Below are 17,657 nucleotides of genomic sequence, written 5' to 3' on the forward strand. Positions count from 1 at the left end.
GTTATTTGTATGAACATGGAAATAGCTACACCACTATCTGTATGAACATGGAAATATCTACACCGCTATCTGTTTGAACATGGATATATCTACGCAGCCATCTGGATGAACATGGAAATATCTACACCGCTATCTGTATGAACATGGAAATATCTACACCACTATCTGTATGAACATGGATATATCTACACAGCCATCTGGATGAACATGGAAATATCTACACCGCTATCTGTGTAAACATGCATAGATCTTCACCGCTACCTCTATAAACATGGAAATATCTACACCGCTATCTGTATGAACATGGAAATAACCACACCGCTATCTGTATGAACATGGAAATATCTACACCGCTATCTGTTTGAACATGGAAATATCTACACCGCTATCTGCATGAAAATGGAAATATCTACACTGCTATCTGCATATACATTTAGATATCTACACAGCTATCTCTTTACACATGGAAATAACTACACCGCTATCTGTATGAACATGGAAATATCTACACCGCCATCTGTATGAACACGGAATTATCTGCACCGCCATCTGTATGAACATATAAATATCTACACAGCCATCTGTATTAAGATGGAGATATCTACACTGCTATCTGTATAAACATGGAAATATCTACACCGCCATCTGTATGAACATATAAATATCTACACAGCCATCTGTATTAAGAAGGAAATATCTAAACCGCTATCTGTATAAACATGGAAATATCAACACCGCTGCCTGTATAAACAAGGAAATATCAGCACCGCTATCTGTATGAACATTGAAATATCTACACCGCTATCTGTATGAACATGGAAATATCTTCTCCGCTATCTGTATGAACATGGAAATAGCTACACCGCTATCTGTATGAACATGGATATATCTACACAGCCATCTGGATGAACATGGAAATATCTACACCGCTATCTGTATAAACATGGACATAACTACACTGCTATCTGTATGAACATGGAAATATCTACACAGCTATCTGTATGAACATGGAAATATCTACACCGCTATCTGTTTGAACATGGAAATATCTACACCGCTATCTGCATGAAAATGGAAATATCTACACTGGTATCTGCATATACATTTAAATATCTACACAGCTATCTCTTTGCACATGGAAATAACTACACTGCTATCTGCATGAACATGGAAATATCTACACCGCCATCTGTATGAACATGGAAATATCTGCACCGCCATCTGTATGAACATATAAATATCTACACCGCAATCTGTATTAAGATAGAGATATCTCCACTGCTATCTGTATAAACATGGAAATATCTACACCGCTATCTGTATAAACATGGAAATATCTACACCGCTATCTGTATAAACATGGAAATATCTACACCACTACCTGTATAAACATGGAAATATCAGCAACGCTATCTGTATGAACATGGAAATATCTACACCGCCATCTGTATGAACATGGAAATATCTACACCGCTATCTCTATGAACATGGAAATATCTAAACTGCTATCTGTGTGAACATGGAAATATCTACACCGCTATCTGTTTGAACATGGAAATATCTACACCACTGTCTGCATGAAAATGGAAATATCTACACAGCTATCTGCATATACATGGAAATATCTACACAGCTATCTCTTAACACATGGAAATAACTAAACCGCAATCTCTATAAACATGGAAATATCTACACCGCTATCTGTATGAAAATGGAAATATCTGCACCGCCATCTGTATGAACATATAAATATCTACACCGCCATCTGTATTAAGAAAGAAATATCTAAACCACTATCTGTATGAACATTGAAATATCTACACCGCTATCTGTATGAACATGGAAATATCTACACCGCTATCTGTGTAAACATGCATACATCTTCACCGCTATCTGTATAAACATGGAAATGTCTACAAGGCTCTCTGTATCAACATGGAAATATCTACACCGCTATCTGTACGAACATGGAAATATCTAAACCGCTATCTGCATGAATATAGAAATATCTACACAGCTATCTGCATATATATGGAAATAACTACACAGCTATCTCTTTACACATGGAAATAACTACACCGCTATCTGCATGAACATGGAAATATCTGCACCGCCATCTGTATGAACACATAAATATCTACACCGCCATCTGTATTAAGATGGAGATATCTATACTGCTATCTGTATAAACTTGGAAATAACTACACCGCCATCTGTACGAACATATAAATATCTACACCGTCATCTGTATTAAGAAGGAAATATCTAAACTGCTATCTGTATAAACATGGAAATATCTACACCGCTGCCTGTATAAACATAGAAATATCAGCACCGCTATCTGTATGAACATGGAAATATCTACACCGCTATCTGTATGAACATGGAAATATCTACACCGCTATCTGTATGAACATGGAAATAGCTACACCGCTATCTGTATGAACATGGAAATATCTACACAGCCATCTGGATGAACATGGAAATATCTACACCGCTATCAGTGTAAACATGCATAGATCTTCACCGCTATCTGTATAAACATGGAAATATCTACACCGCTATCTGTATGAACATGGAAATATTTACACCTCTATCTGTATGAACATGGAAATATCTACACCGCTATCTGTTTGAACATGGAAATATCTACAACGCTATCTGCATGAAAATGGAAATATCTACACTGCTATCTGCATATACACGGAAATATCTACACAGCTATCTCTTTACACATGGAAATAACTACACCGCTATCTGTATGAATATGGAAATATCTACACCGCCATCTGTATGAACATGGAAATATCTGCACCGCCATCTGTATGAACATATAAATATGTACACCGCCATCTGTATTAAGATGGAGATATCTACACCGCTATCTGTATAAACATGGAATTATCTACACCGCTATCTGTATAAACATGGAAATATCTACACCGCTATCTGTATAAACATGGAAATATCAGCACTGCTCTCTGTATGAACATGGAAATATCAGCCCCTCTATCTGTATGAACATGGAAGTATCTACACCGCTATCACTATGAACATGGAAATATCTACACCGCTATCTGAACATGGAAATATCTAAACCGTTATCTGCATGAAAATGGAAATATCTGCACCGCCATCTGTATGAACATATAAATATCTACACCGCCATCTGTATTAAGATTGAGATACCTACACCGCTATCTGAATAAACATGGAAATATCTACACCGCTATCTGTATAAAAATGGAAATATCAGCACCGCTATCTGTATGAACATGGAAATATCAGCACCTCTATCTGTATGAACATGGAGATATCTTCACCGCCATCTGTATGAACATGGATATATCTACACAGCCATCTGGATGAACATGGAAATATCTACACCGCTATCTGTGTGAATATGGAAATAGCTACACCGCTATCTGCATGAACATGGAAATATCTACACCGCTGCCTGTATAAACATGGAAATATCAGCACCGCTATCTGTATGAACATGGAAATATCTACACCGCTATCTGTATGAACATGGAAATATCTACACCGCTATCTGTATGAACATGGAAATAGCTACACCGCTATCTGTATGAACATGGAAATATCTACACAGCCATCTGGATGAACATGGAAATATCTACACCGCTATCAGTGTAAACATGCATAGATCTTCACCGCTATCTGTATAAACATGGAAATATCTACACCGCTATCTGTATGAACATGGAAATATCTACACCTCTATCTGTATGAACATGGAAATATCTACACCGCTATCTGTTTGAACATGGAAATATCTACAACGCTATCTGCATGAAAATGGAAATATCTACACTGCTATCTGCATATACATGGAAATATCTACACAGCTATCTCTTTACACATGGAAATAACTACACCGCTATCTGTATGAATATGGAAATATCTACACCGCCATCTGTATGAACATGGAAATATCTGCACCGCCATCTGTATGAACATATAAATATGTACACCGCCATCTGTATTAAGATGGAGATATCTACACCGCTATCTGTATAAACATGGAATTATCTACACCGCTATCTGTATAAACATGGAAATATCTACACCGCTATCTGTATAAACATGGAAATATCAGCACTGCTCTCTGTATGAACATGGAAGTATCAGCCCCTCTATCTGTATGAACATGGAAGTATCTACACCGCTATCACTATGAACATGGGAATATCTACACCGCTATCTGAACATGGAAATATCTAAACCGCTATCTGCATGAAAATGGAAATATCTGCACCGCCATCTGTATGAACATATAAATATCTACACCGCCATCTGTATTAAGATTGAGATATCTACACCGCTATCTGAATAAACATGAAAATATCTACACCGCTATCTGTATAAATATGGAAATATCAGCACCGCTATCTGTATGAACATGGAAATATCAGCACCTCTATCTGTATGAACATGGAGATATCTTCACCGCCATCTGTATGAACATGGATATATCTACACAGCCATCTGGATGAACATGGAAATATCTACACCACTATCTGTGTGAATATGGAAATAGCTACACCGCTATCTGTATGAACATGGAAATATCTACACCGCTATCTGTATGAACATGGAAATATCTACACCGCTATCTGTATGAACATGGAAATATCTTCACCGCCATCTGTACGAACATGGATATATCTACAGAGCCATCTGGATGAACATGGAAATATCTACACCGCCATCTGTATGAACATATAAATATCTACACCGCCATCTGTATTAAGATGGAGATATCTACACCGCTATCTGTATAAACCTGGAAATATCTACACCGCTATCTTTATAAACATGGAAATATCTACACCGCTATCTGTATAAACATGGAAATTTCTACACCGCTACCTGTATAAACATGGAAATATCAGCACCGCTATCTGTAGGAACATGGAAATATCTACACCGCTATCTGTACAAACATGGAAATATCTACACCGCTATCTGTATGAACATGGAAATAGCTACACCGATATCTGTATGAACATGGAAATATCTACACCAATATCTGTATGAACATGGAAATATCTACACCGCTATCTGTATGAACATGGATATATCTACACAGCCATCTGGATGAACATGGAAATACCTACACCGCTATCTGTATGAACATGGAAATATCTACACCGCTATCTGTGTAAACATGCATACATCTTCACCGCTATCTGTACAAACATGGAAATATCTACACCGATATCTGTATGAACATGGAAATAGCTACACCGCTATCTGTATGAACATGGAAATATCTACACCGCTATCTGTATGAACATGAATATATCTACGCAGCCATCTGGATGAACATCGAAATATCTACACCGCTATCTGTATGAACATGGAAATATCTACACCACTATCTGTATGAACATGGATATATCTACACAGCCATCTGGATGAACATGGAAATATCTACACCGCTATCTGTGTAAACATGCATAGATCTTCACCGCTATCTGTATAAACATGGACATAACTACACTGCTATCTGTATGAACATGGAAATATCTACACAGCTATCTGTATGAACATGGAAATATCTACACCGCTATCTGTTTGAACATGGAAATATCTACACCGCTATCTGCATGAAAATGGAAATATCTACACTGGTATCTGCATATACATTTAAATATCTACACAGCTATCTCTTTGCACATGGAAATAACTACACTGCTATCTGCATGAACATGGAAATATCTACACCGCCATCTGTATGAACATGGAAATATCTGCACCGCCATCTGTATGAACATATAAATATCTACACCGCAATCTGTATTAAGATAGAGATATCTCCACTACTATCTGTATAAACATGGAAATATCTACACCGCTATCTGTATAAACATGGAAATATCTACACCGCTATCTGTATAAACATGGAAATATCTACACCACTACCTGTATAAACATGGAAATATCAGCAACGCTAACTGTATGAACATGGAAATACCTACACCGCCATCAGTATGAACATGGAAATATCTACACCGCTATCTCTATGAACATGGAAATATCTAAACTGCTATCTGTGTGAACATGGAAATATCTACACCGCTATCTGTTTGAACATGGAAATATCTAGACCGCTGTCTGCATGAAAATGGAAATATCTACACAGCTATCTGCATATACATGGAAATATCTACACAGCTATCTCTTAACACATGGAAATAACTAAACCGCTATCTCTATAAACATGGAAATATCTACACCGCTATCTGTATGAAAATGGAAATATCTGCACCGCCATCTGTATGAACATATAAATATCTACACCGCCATCTGTATTAAGAAAGAAATATCTAAACCGCTATCTGTATGAACATTGAAATATCTACACCGCTATCTGTATGAACATGGAAATATCTACACCGCTATCTGTGTAAACATGCATACATCTTCACCGCTATCTGTATAAACATGGAAATGTCTACAAGGCTATCTGTATGAACATGGAAATATCTACACCGCTATCTGTACGAACATGGAAATATCTAAACCGCTATCTGCATGAAAATAGAAATATCTACACAGCTATCTGCATATATATGGAAATATCTACACAGTTACCTCTTTACACATGGAAATAACTACACCGCTATCTGCATGAACATGGAAATATCTGCACCGCCATCTGTATGAACACATAAATATCTACACCGCCATCTGTATTAAGATGGAGATATCTACACTGCTATCTGTATAAACTTGGAAATAACTACACCGCCATCTGTACGAACATATAAATATCTACACCGTCATCTGTATTAAGAAGGAAATATCTAAACCGCTATCTGTATAAACATGGAAATATCTACACCGCTGCCTGTATAAACATGGAAATATCAGCACCGCTATCTGTATGAACATGGAAATATCTACACCGCTATCTGTATGAACATGGAAATAGCTACACCGCTATCTGTATTAACATGGAAATAGCTACACCGCTATCTGTATGAACATGGAAATATCTACACAGCCATCTGGATGAACATGGAAATATCTACACTGCTATCAGTGAAAACATGCATAGATCTTCACCGCTATCTGTATAAACATGGAAATATCTACACCGCTATCTGTATGAACATGGAAATATCTAGAACTCTATCTGTATGAACATGGAAATATCTACACCGCTATCTGTTTGAACATGGAAATATCTACAACGCTATCTGCATGAAAATGGAAATATCTACACTGCTATCTGCATATACATGGAAATAACTACACAGCTATCTCTTTACACATGGAAATAACTACACCGCTATCTGTATGAATATGGAAATATCTACACCGCCATCTGTATGAACATGGAAATATCTGCACCGCCATCTGTATGAACATATAAATATGTACACCGCCATCTGTATTAAGATGGAGATATCTACACCGCTATCTGTATAAACATGGAATTATCTACACCGCTATCTGTATAAACATGGAAATATCTACACCGCTATCTGTATAAACATGGAAATATCAGCACTGCTCTCTGTATGAACATGGAAATAGCCCCTCTATCTGTATGAACATGGAAGTATCTACACCGCTATCACTATGAACATGGAAATATCTACTCCGCTATCTGAACATGGAAATATCTAAACCGTTATCTGCATGAAAATGGAAATATCTGCACCGCCATCTGCATGAACATTTAAATATCTACACCGCCATCTGTATTAAGATTCAGATATCTACACCGCTATCTGAATAAACATGGAAATATCTACACCGCTATCTGTATAAAAATGGAAATATCAGCACCGCTATCTGTATGAACATGGAAATATCAGCACCTCTATCTGTATGAACATGGAGATATCTTCACCGCCATCTGTATGAACATGGATATATCTACACAGCCATCTGGATGAACATGGAAATATCTACACCGCTATCTGTGTGAATATGGAAATAGCTACACCGCTATCTGTATGAACATGGAAATATCTACACCGCTGCCTGTATAAACATGGAAATATCAGCACCGCTATCTGTATGAACTTGGAAATATCTACACCGCTATCTGTATGAACATGGAAATATCTACACCGCTATCTGTGTAAACATGCATACATCTTCACCGCTATCTGTATAAACATGGAAATGTCTACAAGGCTATCTGTATGAACATGGAAATATCTACACCGCTATCTGTACGAACATGGAAATATCTAAACCGCTATCTGCATGAAAATAGAAATATCTACACAGCTATCTGCATATATATGGAAATATCTACACAGTTATCTCTTTACACATGGAAATAACTACACCGCTATCTGCATGAACATGGAAATATCTGCACCGCCATCTGTATGAACACATAAATATCTACACCGCCATCTGTATTAAGATGGAGATATCTACACTGCTCTCTGTATAAACTTGGAAATAACTACACCGCCATCTGTACGAACATATAAATATCTACACCGTCATCTGTATTAAGAAGGAAATATCTAAACCGCTATCTGTATAAACATGGAAATATCTACACCGCTGCCTGTATAAACATGGAAATATCAGCACCGCTATCTGTATGAACATGGAAATATCTACACCGCTATCTGTATGAACATGGAAATATCTACACCGCTATCTGTATGAACATGGAAATAGCTACACCGCTATCTGTATGAACATGGAAATATCTACACAGCCATCTGGATGAACATGGAAATATCTACACTGCTATCAGTGAAAACATGCATAGATCTTCACCGCTATCTGTATAAACATGGAAATATCTACACCGCTATCTGTATGAACATGGAAATATCTACAACTCTATCTGTATGAACATGGAAATATCTACACCGCTATCTGTTTGAACATGGAAATATCTACAACGCTATCTGCATGAAAATGGAAATATCTACACTGCTATCTGCATATACATGGAAATAACTACACAGCTATCTCTTTACACATGGAAATAACTACACCGCTATCTGTATGAATATGGAAATATCTACACCGCCATCTGTATGAACATGGAAATATCTGCACCGCCATCTGTATGAACATATAAATATGTACACCGCCATCTGTATTAAGATGGAGATATCTACACCGCTATCTGTATAAACATGGAATTATCTACACCGCTATCTGTATAAACATGGAAATATCTACACCGCTATCTGTATAAACATGGAAATATCAGCACTGCTCTCTGTATGAACATGGAAATATCAGCCCCTCTATCTGTATGAACATGGAAGTATCTACACCGCTATCACTATGAACATGGAAATATCTACACCGCTATCTGAACATGGAAATATCTAAACCGTTATCTGCATGAAAATGGAAATATCTGCACCGCCATCTGCATGAACATTTAAATATCTACACCGCCATCTGTATTAAGATTGAGATATCTACACCGCTATCTGAATAAACATGGAAATATCTACACCGCTATCTGTATAAAAATGGAAATATCAGCACCGCTATCTGTATGAACATGGAAATATCAGCACCTCTATCTGTATGAACATGGAGATATCTTCACCGCCATCTGTATGAACATGGATATATCTACACAGCCATCTGGATGAACATGGAAATATCTACACCGCTATCTGTGTGAATATGGAAATACCTACACCGCTATCTGTATGAACATGGAAATATCTACACCGCTGCCTGTATAAACATGGAAATATCAGCACCGCTATCTGTATGAACATGGAAATATCTACACCGCTATCTGTATGAACATGGAAATATCTACACCGCTATCTGTATGAACATGGAAATAGCTACACCGCTATCTGTATGACCATGGAAATATCTACACAGCCATCTGGATGAACATGGAAATATCTACACCGCTATCAGTGTAAACATGCATAGATCTTCACCGCTATCTGTATAAACATGGAAATATCTACACCGCTATCTGTATGAACATGGAAATATCTACACCTCTATCTGTATGAACATGGAAATATCTACACCGCTATCTGTTTGAACATGGAAATATCTACAACGCTATCTGCATGAAAATGGAAATATCTACACTGCTATCTGCATATACATGGAAATATCTACACAGCTATCTCTTTACACATGGAAATAACTACACCGCTATCTGTATGAATATGGAAATATCTACACCGCCATCTGTATGAACATGGAAATATCTGCACCGCCATCTGTATGAACGTATAAATATGTACACCGCCATCTGTATTAAGATGGAGATATCTACACCGCTATCTGTATAAACATGGAATTATCTACACCGCTATCTGTATAAACATGGAAATATCTACACCGCTATCTGTATAAACATGGAAATATCAGCACTGCTCTCTGTATGAACATGGAAATATCAGCCCCTCTATCTGTATGAAAATGGAAGTATCTACACCGCTATCACTATGAACAAGGAAATATCTACACCGCTATCTGAACATGGAAATATCTAAACCGCTATCTGCATGAAAATGGAAATATCTGCACCGCCATCTGTATGAACATATAAATATCTACACCGCCATCTGTATTAAGATTGAGATATCTACACCGCTATCTGAATAAACATGGAAATATCTACACCGCTATCTGTATAAATATGGAAATATCAGCACCGCTATCTGTATGAACATGGAGATAGCTACACCGTTATCTGTATGAACATGGAAATAGCTACACCGCTATCTGTATGAACATGGAAATATCTACACCGCCATCTGTATGAACATGGAAATATCTGCATCGCCATCTGTATGAACATATAAATATCTACACCGCCATCTGTATTAAGACGGAGATATCTACACCGCTATCTGAATAAAAATGGAAATATCTACACCGCTATCTGTATAAACATGGAAATATCTACAACGCTATCTGTATAAACATGGAAATATCTACACCGCTACCTGTATAAGCATGGAAATATCAGCACCGCTATCTGTATGAACATGGAAATATCTACACCGCTATCTGTATGAACATGGAAATATCTACACCGCTACATGTATGAACATGGAAATGTCTACACAGCTATCAGTATGAACATGGAAATATCTACACCGCTATCAGTATGAACATGGATATATCTACACAGCCCTCTGGATGAACATGGAAATATCCACACCGCTATCTGTGTAAACATGCATACATCTTCACCGCTATCTGTATAAACATGGAAATATCTACACAGCTATCTGTATGAACATGGAAATATCTACACCGCTATCTGTTTGAACATGGAAATATCTACACCGCTATCTGCATGAAAATGGAAATATCTACAAAGCTATCTGCATATACATGGAAATATCTACACAGCTATCTCTTTACACATGGAAATAACTACACCGCTCTCTCTATAAACATGGAAATATCTACACCGCCATCTGTATGAACATGGAAATATCTGCACCGCCATCGGTATGAACATAGAAATATCTACACCGCCATCTGTATTAAGAAGGAAATATCTAAACCGCTATCTGTATGAACATGGAAATATCTACACCGCTATCTGTATGAACATGGAAATATCTACACCGCTACCTGTATGAACATGGAAATGTCTACACCGCTATCAGTATGAACATGGAAATATCTACACCGCTATCTGTATGAACATGGAAATATCTCCACCGCTATCTGCATGAAAATGGAAATATCTACACTGCTGTCTGCATATACATGGAAATATCTACACAGCTATCTCTTTACACTTGGAAATAACTACACCGCTATCTGTATGAACATGGAAATATCTACACCGCCATCTGTATGAACATGGAAATATCTGCTCCGCCATCTGTATGAACATATAAATATCTACACCGCCATCTGTATTAAGATGGATATATCTACACCGCTATCGGAATAAACATGGAAATATCTACACCACTATCTGTATAAACAGGGAAATATCTACACCGCTATCTGTATAACCATGGAAATATCTACACTGCTACCTGTATAAACATGGAAATATCAGCACCGCTATCTGTATGAACATGGAAATATCTACACCGCTATCTGTATGAACATAGAAATATCTACACCGCTATCTGTTTGAACATGTGAATATCTACACCGCTATCTGCATGAAAATGGAAATATCTACAAAGCTATCTGCATATACATGGAAATATCTACACAGCAATCTCTTTACACATGGAAATAACTACACCGCTATATCTATAACCATGGAAATATCTACACCGCCATCTGTATGAACAAGGAAATATCTGCACCGCCATCTGTATGAACAAATAAATATCTACACCGCAATCTGTATTAAGAAGGAAATATCTAAACCGCTATCTGTATAAACATGGAAATATCTACACCGCTGCCTGTATAAACATGGAAATATCAGCACCGCTATCCGTATGAACATGGAAATATCTACACCGCTATCTCTATCAACAAGGAAATATCCACACCGCCATCTGTATGAACATAAAATATATACACCGCCATCTGTATTAAGAAGGAAATATCTCAACCGCTATCTGTAAACGTGGAAATATCTACACCGCTGCCTGTATAAACATGGAAATATCAGCACCGCTATCTGTATGAACATGGAAATATCTACACCGCTATCTGTATGCACATGGAAATATCTACACCGCTATCTGTATGAACATGGAAATATCTACACCGCTATCTGTATGAACATGGATATATCTACACCGCTATCTGTTTGAACATGGAAATATCTACACCGCTGTCTGCATGAAAATGGAAATATCTACACAGCTATCTGCATATACATGGAAATATCTACACATCTATCTCTTTACACATGGAAATAACTACACCGCTATCTCTGTAAACATGGAAATATCTACACCGCCATCTGTATGAACATGGAAATATCCGCACCGCCATCTGTATGAACATATAAATATCTACACCGCCATCTGTATTAAGAAGGAGATATCTACACCGCTATCTGTATAAACATGGAAATATCTACACCGCTATCTGAATAAACATGGAAATATCTACACCGCTATCTGTATAAACATGGAAATATCTACACCGCTCCCTGTATAAACATGGAAATATCAGCACTGCTATCTGTATGAACATGGAAATATCTACACCGCTATCTGTATCAACATGGAAATATCTACTCCGCTATCTGTACGAACATGGAAATATCTAAACAGCTATCTGCATGAAAATAGAAATATCTACACAGCTATCTGCATATACATGGAAATATCTACAAAGCTATCTCTTTACACATGGAAATAACTACACCGCTATCTCTATAAACACGGAAATATCTACACCGCCATCTGTGTGAACCTGGAAATATCTGCACCGCCATCTGTATAAACATATAAATATCTACACAGCCATCTGTATTAAGATGGAGATAACTACACCGCTATCTGTATAAACTTGGAAATATCTACACCGCTATCTGTATAAACATGGAAATACCTACACCGCTATCTGTATAAACATGGAAATATCTACACCGCTACCTGTATAAACATGGAAATATCAGCACCGCTATCTGTATGAACATGGAAATTTCTACACCGCTATCTCTATGAACATGGAAATATCTACACTGCTATCTGTATGAACATGGAAATAGCTACACCGCTATCTGTATGAACATGGAAATATCTACAACACTATCTGTATGAACATGGAAATATCTACACCGCTATCTGTATGAACATGGATATATCTACACAGCCATCTGGATGAACATGGAAATAACTACACCGCTATCTGTTTGAACATGGAAATATCTAAACTGCTATTTGCATGAAAATGGAAATATATACACAGCTATCTGAATATACATGGAAATATCTACACAGCTATCTCTTTACACATGGAAACAACTATACCGCTATCTGTATGAACATGGAAATATCTACACCGCTATCTGTGTAAACATGCATACATCTTCACCGCTATCTGTATAAACATGGAAATATCTACAGTGCTATCTGTATGAACATGGAAATATCTACACCGCTATCTGTTTGAACATGGAAATATCTACACCGCTATCTGCATGAAAATGGAAATATCTACAAAGCTATCTGCATATACATGGAAATATCTACACAGCTATCTCTTTACACATGGAAATAACTACACCGCTATATCTATAAACATGGAAATATCTACACCGCCATCTGTATGAACATGGAAATATCTGCACCACCATCTGTATGAACATATAAATATCTACACCGCCATCTGTATTAAGAAGGAAATATCTAAACCGCTATCTGTATGAACATGGAAATAGCTACACCGCTATCTGTATGAACATGGAAATATCTACACCGCTATCTGTGTAAACATGCATACATCTTCACCGCTATCTGTATAAACATGGAAATATCTACAACGCTATCTGTATGAACATGGAAATATCTACACCGCTATCTGTACGAACATGGAAATATCTAAACCGCTATCTGCATGAAAATAGAAATATCTACACAGGTATCTGCATATACATGGAAATATCTACACAGCTATCTCTTTACACATGTAAATAACTATACCGCCATCTGTATGAACATGGAAATATCTGCACGACCATCTGTAAGAACATAAAAATATCTACACCGCTATCTGTATTAAGAAGGAAATATCTAAACCGCTATCTGTATGAACATTGAAATATCTACACCGCTATCTGTATGAACATGGAAATATCTACACCGCTATCTGTGTAAACATGCATACATCTTCACCGCTATCTGTATAAACATGGAAATATCTACAACGCTATCTGTACGAACATGGAAATAGCTAAACCGCTATCTTCATGAAAATAGAAACATCTACACAGCTATCTGCATATACATGGAAATATCTACAAAGCTATCTCTTTACACATGGAAATAACTACACCGCTATCTCTATAAACACGGAAATATCTACACCGCCATCTGTATGAACATGGAAATATCTGCACCGCCATCTGTATAAACATATATATATCTACACTGCCATCTGTATTAAGATGGAGATATCTACACCGCTATCTGTATAAACTTGGAAATATCTACACCACTATCTGTATAAACATGGAAATACCTACACCGCTATCTGTATAAACATGGAAATACCTACACCGCTACCTGTATAAACATGGAAATATCAGAACCGCTATCTGTATGAAAATGGAAATATCTACACCGCTATCTCTATGAACATGGAAATATCCACACTGCTATCTGTAGGAACATGGAAATAGCTACTCCGCTATCTCTATGAACATGGATACATCTACACAGCCATCTGGATGAACATGGAAATATCTACACCTCTATATGCATGAACATGGAAATATCTACACCGCTATCTGTGTAAACATGCATACATCTTCACCGCAATCAGTATAAGCATGGAAATATCAACACCGCTATCTGTATGAACTTGGAACTATCCACACCGCTATCTGTTTGAACATGGAAATATCTAAACCGCTATCTGTATGAACATGGAAATATCTACACCGCTATCTGTATGAACATGGAGATATCTACACTGCTATCTGTATGAACATGGAAATATCTACACCGCTATCTGTTTGAACATGGAAATATCTAAACCGCTATCTGTATGAACATGGAAATACCTACACCGCTATCTGTATGAACATGGAGATAACTACACCGCCATCTGTATGAACATGGAAATACCTTCACCGCCATCTGTATGAACATGGATATATCTACACAGCCATCTGTATGAACATGGATATATCGACACAGCCCTCTGGATGAACATGGAAATATCCACACCGCTATCTGTGTAAACATGCATACATCTTCACCGCTATCTGTATAAACATGGAAATATCTACACCGCTATCTGTATGAACATGGAAATATCTACACCGCTATCTGTTTGAAGATGGAAATATATACACCGCTATCTGCATGAAAATGGAAATATCTACACAGCTATCTGCATGAAAATGGAAATACCTACACAGCTATCTGCATATACATGGAAATATCTACACAGCTATCTCTTTACACATGGAAATAACTACACCGCTATCTGTATGAACATGGAAATATCTACACCGCCATCTGTATGAACATGGAAATATCTGCACCGCCATCTGTATGAACATATAAATATCAACACTGCCATCTGTATTAAGATGGAGATATCTACACTGCTATCTGAATAAACATTGAAATATCTACACCGCTATCTGTATAAACATGGAAATATCAGCACCGCTATCTGTATGAACATGGAAATATCAGCCCCTCTAACTGTATGAACATGGAGATATCTACACCGCCATCTGTATGAACATGGATATATCTACACAGCCATCTGGAGGAACATGGAAATATCTACACCGCTATCTGTATGAACATGGGAATATCTACACCGCTATCTGTATGAACATGGAAATATCTACACCGCTATCTGTATGAACAAGGAAATATCTTCACCGCTATCTGTATGAACATGGATATATCTACAGAGCCATCTGGATGAACATGGAAATATCTACACCACCATCTGTATGAACATATAAATATCTACACCGCCATCTGTATTAAGATGGAGATATCTACACCGCTATCTGTATAAACCTGGAAATATCTAAACCGCTATCTGTTTAAACATGGAAATATCTACACCGCTGTCAGGATTAACATGGAAATTTCTACACCGCTACCTGTATAAACATGGAAATATCAGCACCGCTATCTGTAGGAACATGGAAATATCTACACCGCTATCTGTACGAACATGGAAATACCTACAACGCTATCTGTATGAACATGGAAATAGCTACACCTCTATCTGTATGAACATGGAAATATCTACACCGCTATCTGAATGAACATGGATATATCTACACAGCCATCTGGATGAACATGGAAATATCCACACCGCTATCTGTGTAAACATGCATACATCTTCACCGCTATCTGTATAAACATGGAAATATCTTCACCGCTATCTGTATAAACATGGAAATATCAGCACTGCTATCTGTATGAACATGGAAATATCTACACCGCTATCTGTGTAAACATGCATACAACTTCACCGCTATCTGTATAAACATGGAAATATCTACACACCGCTCTGGATGAACATGGAAATATAAACACCACTATCTGTGTAAACATGCATACATCTTCACCGCTATCTGTATAAACATGGAAATATCTTCACCGCTATCTGTATGAACATGGAAATAGCTACACTGCTATCTGTATGAACATGGAAATAGCTACACCGCTATCTGTATGAACATGGAAATATCTACACAGCCATCTGGATGAACATGGAAATATCTACTCCGCTATCTGTGTAAAAATGCATAGATCTTCACCGCTATCTGTATAAACATGGAAATATCCACACCGCTATCTGTATGAACATGGAAATATCTACACCGCTATCTGTATGAACATGGAAATATCTACACCGCTATCTCTTTGAACATGGAAATATCTACACCGCTATCTGCATGAAAATGGAAATATCTACACTGCTATCTGCATATAGATGGAAATATCTACACAGCTATCTCTTTACACATGGATATAACTACACCGCTATCTGTATGAACATGG

This window comes from Gorilla gorilla, chromosome 21 (assembly GCF_029281585.2).
Source record: "Gorilla gorilla gorilla isolate KB3781 chromosome 21, NHGRI_mGorGor1-v2.1_pri, whole genome shotgun sequence".
NCBI lineage: Eukaryota > Metazoa > Chordata > Mammalia > Primates > Hominidae > Gorilla > Gorilla gorilla.